This window comes from Pseudochaenichthys georgianus, chromosome 14 (genome assembly GCF_902827115.2).
Source record: "Pseudochaenichthys georgianus chromosome 14, fPseGeo1.2, whole genome shotgun sequence".
NCBI lineage: Eukaryota > Metazoa > Chordata > Actinopteri > Perciformes > Channichthyidae > Pseudochaenichthys > Pseudochaenichthys georgianus.
In genome coordinates, this window is record NC_047516.1 from 40,764,110 (window position 1) to 40,774,762 (window position 10,653).

The window sequence follows — 10,653 nt, forward strand, 5'->3', positions numbered from 1 at the left end:
TGAAGTGGCATTTGTATTACTACTGATGATGGTTGAATCAATGTTGATTCCTAACACTGATTCAATGTCAAATCAACTAAAATGTATATGTAGATTCCCATTTGGATGATGGTTGAATCAATGTTGATTCCTAACACTGATTCAATATAAAATCAACTACAATTTACATGTAGATTCCCATTTGGAAGATGGTTGAATCAATGTTGATTCCTAACACTGATTCAATATAAAATCAACTACAATTTACATGTAGATTCCCATTTGGAAGATGGTTGAATCAATGTTGATTCCTAACACTGATTCAATATAAAATCAACTACAATTTACATGTAGATTCCCATTTGGAAGATGGTTGAATCAATGTTGATTCCTAACATTGATTCAATGTCAAATCAACCAAAAATGTGCGTGTAGATTCCTATTTAGATGATGGTTGAATCACATGATTATATGTCAGTTATGGTTGAAAGTCCAACGTTTATTCAACATTAAAACAATTTGCGCTTTCTGTTTAATTTCAATGTCCGGGTTTCAACATGGATTCAATATTTCTGCCTAACCATATTTCAACATTGATTCAATCATATTTTGCTATCTGGGGATGGAGCATCAGAACCTGGAGAATACAGCAACAACAACAAGGATCCATTTGAAGATAGGTACATATTACAGTAATATTGTACTTTAATTGTGTGGGTGTAACATAGTTAAATAGGTTGTAAGAGAGAGAGAGACTCCTGTCCCACCTCCGCATTTTATTTTGAGTTGTGCATTGTTATTTGTGCTTGAGAAACATTCCACTTGAACTTTATATTTTAATGAATTTAGTAGTAAATATTGTCCTATATTTTTTTCCGATTTCACAGCTGCCTAGCAGCAAGAACCTCCATCTGTGCCTGCACCCAGGTCAAGATCTACCGTGGCTCAAGGGCCTTCACCAGAGCCATCACCACCCAGGACCAGAGGACCAGCATCACTTCAGCAGCCTCCACCTCCACCTGTGCCTGCCACAAGATTAAGATACACCTCGGTACAAAGGCCTCCACCACAGCCATCACGATCAACCCAGCCAGCAAAGAAGTCTCGCCTAGCACACCTCCCTCCCTCCCACCGACACAGCCACCAGCAGCCCATGCACCAGGGCTCTCAACTAACTTTTTTCCCCATCCTCCCGGAACCGTCCCGAAATACAATCTAAGCCGTCCTGAAATTAATGTGGACCGTCCCGAATTTAAAATGTTAGTTTTTCTACATTATCATTAGTTAAAATCATTCAAAGTTACCTTTAACATAAATAAAACATCATACAAATCATTAGATGATAATTCATCAACCTTTTTATTTGAGTAAATCATTCAATCACATAAACAAAGGCCAAATATATTTAAACAAACACACAAACGAGAAAATTACTCTAATATTGAATCCATTCAAGTCCCATCCAATTAACATACAATCCAACACTGTGTCCTGAAGACAGAACCCAGAGTAACCACTAACCAGGATGACAGCCTGTCAGTCAGGAGACCTTTACAAAAGGCCCCGCCCCCTCGCACCCAGAGGGGAGAGAGAGATCTCATCTCGATTGGAAAGCTCGAAAATACATCATAGATGCATGTTGTAGTCTTATTGCATATTAGAAACGGAGTTGGCGAAAATAAAACTGCGATATAATGTGTATGTAGCAATAATACATATGACATATTTTTTAAATGTCTCCAGTACCGATAAAAAGTCAGATAACGTCGGAGCTTAACGTTACCACCGTCTTTAATTCCGGCCCGGGGCCCGTTTAATACCGGGGCTCGGTACCCATCCCTACATGGGGAGAGGCAGCATATTGCTAAGGACTAAATACGATGGAGAGTTCTCTTCTCAGCCTTATTACTCATAGGGGATGAAGAGGAGTAAGTAAATAAAGAGGCCGGCGCTCCAGGGTCTGGTTCTGCTGTGCGTTTTTGTGATGTAATGGTATAACATTTCAGAATTCGTCCACGGGATGCCATTGTACATCACTCAACCTGCGAAATACACACACTCAGTACATAGCTAGACCCGCGAATTTGCGGGCCAGCAATTTGCGGGCACAGCCAGCGGCACAGCTGTAGCAACATGTGTGTGTATTTCGCTGGTTGCTAAATGTTTTGTGCGTGTTTATGTTGACAAGGAGGTTTAATAACTGTGTGCTACACAAAACGTGCAGTCGGTTTCATTTTCATCGCCGTTTGTAGTAGAGTTAGCAGGGTATTTTTATTTTAACTCGTCCCAAAATTTGTTATCCTCCCCGACACTATTTTTTTCGACGGCGGGACGTCCTTATGCTCGAGCCCTGCCATGCACCATCACCCTCACCTACACAGCAGCCAGACCCACTGTCTTGGAAGACAGACAAAGACCATGGCACTGCTCCCCCTGTCTTTACATTTATAATGAATAGTTGGTTGAGAAAGTTCTGATATTGTCAGGGTTCGTACGGTCATTAAAAACCTGGAAAAGTCATGGAATGCAATATTTTTCCCAAAGTTTCGGAAAAGTCATGGAAATATAAATACAATTGCATCAAATATAATGTATATGTTATCTAATCGCCGAAATAGTAATACTATAATGATAATAAATACTGTATCGTATAATGAAACGTAAAATGGCAACTGTGGCAGTATTTAGCTGGTGAGAGATGTTTACAATCACGCCCTCTAGTCTACAGGAGCTACTATATGATATAAAGATGCCAGGGAAGTGCAGTTTCAACAATGTATGGCTTCTAAAGAATAAGTACCGATTGTGGTTATCAAAATACATTGACCCAAGACGTGCTAAATGCAAACTGTGTTGTAACATATTCAATATTTCGAATATGGGCGAGGCCACATGAAAGAGTCATTTAAAATCATTGGTGAAAAAGTGTATGAACCCTGTATTGTAAATATTGAGATTTTACAGTTTCTTATGTTAACATAAATATTTGGTTGAAAAAAAAGTTGTAATGCTCAATTTGTATTTGTACACATCACATGAACCTCAGTATGGAATATGAAGTCATGAATCAGTCCTGATGTAACTTTTCTGTGGTGAAAGTAGAGTGATAGAACTATTTTACTCAAAATTCTAATTTACACATTTTCGTTTTAGACATGAACAACACATATAGGCCTATAGTGTAATTCATATATTTCACTACTTTTGTGAACCAAAAACGTTGGTAAACCAAATCTGAAACACCAAAAAAAAATGGATGACATGAGTGCATCAGTGTTTTCACAAGTTTTTAAGTTTTCCAAAAATCTGATTTCTAAGCTAAGTATCTCATAAGACAGTGGCTCTAAGGTGAGTGACATTGCATTTCTAGCAAGACCAGAGACTGAACATTTTAATATGTTACACCATGCCATGTTATAAGAAGTACATTTAAAAGGTGATTTAAGGAGACAAATACCCTTCACTTCAGTAAAATAAGGTAAGGTGATTTTATTTTAAAAGGCAATGAAGGCAGGTTATATTGATTGATATATTTATTATATTGAAAGCCAAATTAATACATAGTCCCCTGAATCTGGAATAACGTATAATTTCCAGCCTCACAATGTCAGGAACTTTTCATCTATTGCTTTGGTCTGGTTTTGCTCTTCACTGATTGGTTACTGAGACTTTGAATTTAAACGGACCTCCCGGGGGGCCCCGTTAATCCGCGCGAAACCACGCGCGAATAAACGCGCGAATTGTGGCGCAAAGGGCGTTCCATACCCACGGCCCCTACACACGGCAGCGCCTGACTCGCCGCCCTCGCCCCCGGAGCAGCAGTCTTCGTCGCCCGAAACTACGCGGCCCCTCTGCGGCCCGCAGGTGCCAGGATACCACGGCAAAACAGAGCCTGCCCAGGTATATCCTGGGCAGGCTCTGACCGCCTAACCCCATTAGGCGGTCATTTTGCAGCTCGTGGTATACAAATAGACAATGGAATATTCATGTGAAAATAGTGCCATACTCTGCCATGCCTGTAGAAATGTTGGTCAAACATAATGCACAGATGCCTTCACCACGAATGGCTACAAAAAGATCTCATATCCCAAGCTTATCAACGAGCTAATATTGCAGCTGAAATGTTCTCCAGGTCACAAAGTCACCTCACATGATGATGTGATACCAGTTTTCAAGCACAGTAAATATTCTCTTCCAAGAGTATGTGATGGGACCAAGGTGATGTTTAGTACATGGTTTTAATAATACTTTTGCTTTTCAATGTTTGCCATCTCAAACCATGAGCTGGTTCAAATAAAATGTGCCTTGATTTACAATATGTTCTCATTTGTTTTATCAGTAGCTTTGAAGCTGTTGTGCTTTTCTTTGCCACAGTCCACTTTGGACTGTATGAGATATTTCAGGATTGTACTTTTAACTCACTTGAAATGTTCTCACTTGCTTGGTTTCAAAACATAACAAAGGCCATAATCTGTTCATTGGGACCATCAATGCTATTTCTCATTGCTGTTGCCGGCCACTACTGCTGCGCCCCCTGTAACCTCAGAGGCACCCTGAGTCATGTTGTTCTGGAACCGGGCCTGTACACGGCCATATACTAAACACACTACAGAGCCCATTCCGTGTCCTGTTAGTGTTTACTTCCTCTCTGCCTTCTCCTGGTGATTTATCTGACGTCCAGCGCTCCGTCTTTTAACCTCTTTCCCTTTCTCTTTCTGGATCCTCCTTAGCAACCTTCATTATAGTCCTTCACAGTGGTCTGTACTGCTGGATTAACAACGAGTCACATGTTGAGAAGTTACAATCAAAATCGAGTATTCAACTAAGCCGTGTAATACAAGTTGTTAGTAGCCTTAAGGGCCTACATAGTTGTTATGCTATACCACATCGCCCTTCACTGGATGCATAATGAGCTGCACTAAACTACATTTCAGCATTTAAAATACCTAGCCAATCTTTTGAGATTATTTTGGTGAAAGTAACTCAAAAGTAACTAAAAAGTAGTGTAACTCATTACATTTGAGAGACAGTAATATTGTAATGTAAATTATTACTTTCAAAAGACAGTAATAAGTAATATGTAATATATTACATTTTGGAAGTAACTTGCCCAACACTGTACAACCCAATACAGAGTATATTCAAACAATATAGTATCGCCCTTGACACTCATAGTTCTTTTGTTGTGTTCTCTGCATGGGAAAATGGACGTGTGGTGTGAGTTTGTGTGACTTGGCAGCCCTGCCACATGAATGAGCACAAATGCTCTCTCTTGCAACATTAATGAGTGAGACGTGTGTAAATGCCCTGTGATTCTGTTCAGCACCAAAGTAGTTTGATTATTGGACCATGATAGATAGTTACCTTATTCTATTAAAAGATAAATAGATAAACAATCAGATAATCAAACCAAACCAAAAGTATAGGGTAAGATAATCATTTTCGATCCTTTATTTTAATTGTCATGTTACGCATATTGCAAAACAAAGATTACAAATAACACAAAAAATTTGTTTTGGACTAAAAAGTTGAAAACAGACACGATGAATATACACAACTAAAGAATAAGCCTAAAGCTGCCTTCACATGCTAGGAAATGTTTTCAATAGTCACAGCGGGGTGGGGGGTGCAGAGCCTTGCAGTGATGGCAGCTAGCATGTTTGGTTTATTTGGTTACCTCCTCTGCTTGAATGTGCTGCTTCTGGACATGTCAAATACAGCTGTTATCGCCTTGCGGCCCGTCCACACGGCGGCATGCGTTGAAGCTTCAACGCTTCTGCCCATTCTATTTGAATGGGGTGACGTCACACTTCGCCGAACTGCTTCGTGTTGCTCGCTTCAAAAGTTGAGCAATGTTCAACTTTTGACGCAAAATATCAAATGATATGCCAGTACAAGCTCTAGCCAATCAAACTGCGTGCTTGTGTGTCCGGGGCAGGAGATTCATGTGATTGGTTGTTGGTCGAGCTTCAGACACGCCCGCCCAGCAAGCTTCAACGCATGCTGCCGTGTGGACGCTGCGTTAGTTTTGCATGGAGTTAAGCAGCAATCAGTTTAAAATAATTTAAAATCTAAGTGAAAGGATTTGTGCCAATTTCAATGGGTGCCAAGGGCAGCAATTCCTGCAGCACAGTCTCACTCCCTATACGTCCAATAGCGACGCTTGGTCAGGGTCCCGTGGCGTGCAGTTGTGACGCGCCAAGTCTCCTTCAGCTTCATAAACTGACGCAAAGAGCTTTCAACTGATTGCAATGCATTCCATCGGCGGCGGTATTTGACGCTCAGGGAAGCAGCGCATCGATCCATGTCGGCGGCTCTTAAAGGCAATGTGAGCGTCCATTCGGAAGTAAGCAATACTGTCGATTGATTTTACAGTGATATCTGCACTACTCATCAACTCAAAAACACCAGATTATCCTTGTTAATTACACAACATTGATTGGTTTAAATTGTGTACAATTATTTTGTATTTTTCCCCTTCGATTCAGAGAAACAAATATTTTTTCGGAGTTTAGGATGGCAGAATTGCCATTTGGGACTACACCATGTGCTTTTCTTGACAAACCTTGTGATTAGTCCTCAAGCTCTGTGATTGGATGTTGGAGTGGCAGTGCGGGAAGTTTACGCCGAGCGTCAAAAAGCACTCTGAAATGGAATGAAACCCATCACACACACACTATCCAAAACAGGACTCGAACGTGCCACACGATAAAACAGATACACAGAAAAAATAGTGCAAGTAAATACTGATCCGCAAGCTGCATGATACTGTCAGGAGAGGGCGCTCCGTTTATTATTCCTGTGTTATTGTAAATTACTGAACACTTTTGAATAGTTAATCTACTATAATTAGTTTGTTTTAATATCGAATCATATCAATTTGTTTTAAAGCTCAATAGAAGACCTTTGACCGGCACTTTTCAAATTTTGTCCGGAAGATTTCAACTTTAACGGACATGTTGACCGGCGAAAAAATATTCTAATGGGAACTCTGCTGTAGATACCCCCAAACCTTTATGCTTACATGTATTTAAAAGAAGACCTTGACCTAAAGTATTATTTAATGTTTTAACCTGTTTAGCCCTGAGCCTGTTTTTCAGATCTCAGGCTCGAAAATGCCATTCCCAGAACAAATGACCAAAAAGGGTTAAATTAATAATCTTGTTTTTCAAAGTAATGATAAACCTGTGAGTTTGATGTAGAAAAGTCAGAATCAATATAGATAGTTTTTTATTTTAAAGAAAATTCAGATTTCTATCTGAATTTTCTTTAAAATAAAAAACTATCTATATTGATTCTGGTAAGAAACTTTAAATTATAGTGTCCGTTCAAAGATTTGTTTTTACTTATAGTGAAAACTACCCTTGGATGATGGTAAGGTAGACTAAAAGCTTTAGGAATACAAAGTACAACATATAATAAGTACCCTGTATCAATATTGATGCAAAACAAGTGACATGTGACCTTTTTAAGAGAGGTTTAGCAAAGAAAACTCCACCTCTGAGGTGATTTGAGTGGAAATGGGGGTTCTACCGTTTTCCTATGTTTGAGTTGGCCGGTTGGCCTAATCCAAAACATATGCGCTCTCGCTAAGCGGTCCTACGACGCTGGTTATCAAGTGGATCGCTCAAGCCAGCCGTGTCCTATCTAGTTAGGTGCGCGTTCTCAGGAAAGGGGTGGTATTTGGAGCATTCGACCAATCACAAACATGGAGAAGCGTACTGACAGCGCAGCGTCATACTTCCTGAATGAAAAGTGAACTTTAATACTAGTCAAAAATGAAGAAGTTAAACTTTAAACATCCATGACTTAAACACTTGATCCAGGATCAAAGCCACAGAGCTGCACCTGCAAGGTGAATACAGCTGGTAACAGAACAAGTGTTTGAATGCATACATTAACAGGTTTATGATATCACTGCCCCATCTAAGACACGATCTGACTTTCATTACATTTGACTCGAGTGTTTCCTCAACTTAATGTGTTGCTTAAAATAATACTTCTGCATACAGTATGTGACACTGTGAGTGTTGCACGGCCAGATACGGATCAGCTGACTCAGATAAGGAGATATATGATACATTATGATGTGATATGATGTGATATGATGTGATATGATGTGATATGAATGATAATGGGACACATCGACGTCTGCACTCAGTGTACTTATGTTGTGGCAGATATTTAAGTAAGCTTTCTTAACGCTAATGTTATAATAGTCAGATTGCTCTGAAGATGGAGGTGATATTCTATTCATGTTCACGTTCACACAGTCGGTGATTTTTGCCGGCCGTCTTTCCTGCAACAGAAGATTTTCTGTATTTCCTTTCTCCTGTAATATGACTTGATCGCTTTAAACTCTGCACACTGAGCTCTGATTGGTCAGCAGGCAGTGCTTTCACTGAGTTGATCTCTTAGCCTGCAACCTAACCTGCTCCCAACCAGGTTAGCCGCTAAGCATAAGTTACCATGGAGATCTAGCCTGCTAAAAAGAGAATCAGCTTCGTAGGACCGGAAACCCAGAGTTTCCCCTGAATTTAGCCGGCTAAAAGAAAATCCTGCTTCGTAGTATACCCCCCTGGAAACGGAAAAGCAGGTTTATTGTTTATGGATGATCAGAAATCATTTCAAAGGGACACAGACACATTGGATTAACCTACAGTATGGATTCACTTCAGCAGCGTTTTTATCGTTTTAATGCCATTGAAGGCCACTTTTGACTAGACTACGACACAGGTAAGCCATGTTAGAGTTTTTAGCTACCTAGCGCCATGTGTTTTGATGTCTGTTATTGAGTGATAATGTCTTTACCCATCGATTCTGTGTCATCTCACGATCAGATCGATGGGTTGGATGTGCAGAATGGATAAATAATAAGGTTTTGTGAGTACATTTCGATGCAGTAATAATTGTTTGCTCGTTGCTAATTCAGATGCTCAGCGTTTTTTTAAATGATCAGTTAGATGAGTTTCTTCCCATTACATGGATATAAAACATTCATAGTTTATTAAATGAACATGCCCTCAGACACTGTTTCCTGCAAGATGTTGTGGGAGGGCCCCGGTACCGGGGTCTCTCGGGCTTAACAGGTTTAATAAAGCCTAATTAGTTTGTCTGTTTTGCACATCCTCATATTAATATATTAGGACGTCCTACACTAAATTGTTTTATTGTAGAGATCACTACAGTATCTTCATGATATTTTCTATTCTATATTTCTTTCATTGACCTTCTACGTTCCCCCTATAGAACAGACCTTAGGCAAGGCAAGTTTAATTATACAGCACCTTTCAACACAAGGCAATTCAAAGTGCTTTACAAAAATGAAAGACATTAAGAAAAAAGCATTTTAAAACAGTCATTAAAAAGCAACACAATCTACCTGCATCGCAATTACTCTAAATGTGTAATAACATGCTTTAACCACTAGGTGGTTTGGGTTAAAAAGCTGTCAAGTTTACAGTGTTAACAAAATAAAATATACTGCTGTTTCCGGATTAGTTTACGACGGATATATTTTGTTATTGTTTTGATATTTGTAACACAAAAGCGATGGAAAAAACCCACAGCAACACAGAAAAGATAGTCTTAACATGACCCAGCGGTCTAGTAGTTAATAAAAACAATAATATCAAAACAAATTATTACTACTAACTTTATTGTGAGATTAAAACAGAACGGTAAAAGAATAGTTTCCGGTCTATTCTGATGCCCGATCTCTGTAGATAAATAAAGAACTACGACAGATGTGTAATATTTAATGCAGCCAAACCATTTATTACAATGTATTCATGTGATGACTTTCAAAGAGTAAAGCAAGCACTGCTGAATAAAGTATGATTTTATCTTTTACAAAACGTTTTTTTTCATATGGAATACAGTCGGAGGTCAACCAATCACAGAGCTTGAGGACTAATCACGGGGTTTGTCGAGCAAAGCGGAACGATAGCTGAGGATTCTGGGTAGTGTAGTGTCTTCGGCAATCCTAAACTGAGTAGTGATATCACTGTAAAATCAATCGACAGTAAGGAGAATACTTACTTCCGGGTGTAAAATTCTCCGTTATCCAATGGGAATGGACGCTCACATTGCCTTTAACTGCTGCCGATATGGACCGATGCGGTGCTTCCCTGAGCGTCAAATACCGGCGGCGGATGCTGTAGGCTAGGGAAGGATAAGCCTTCTCAAATATTTGTGTCACTGCATCCTGGTAAAATAAAAATATAATGTATAATGTCTGTGTCTTTGACATTAGCGCTGCTACGCAGCAACCTGTGCCCTGTGTGCTACGAAGCCAGTTCAACAGACCCTGGATATGTTTGAGTAACAAACAAACTAACAACAACAAACTAACAAACGAGATCTCGCTAAGCGGTCCTACGATGCTGGTCAACTCGGTAAATGACACTGTGATTGTTGCACGGCCAGATACGGCTCAGCTGACTCAGATCAGGAGATATATGATACATTGTGATATTATATGATCGATGATCTGATTGATGATGTAATATGAATGATAAGTGCGACACGTCGGCGTCTTCTCTGCATACGGCAGTTTAAACTGTATTTCCTTTATCCTGTAATATGACTTGAGAGATTTAAACTCCGCACACTGAGCTCTGATTGGTCACTGAGTTGATCTCTTTTCTATAGACGCCGGAGGCGGGCAGCGTC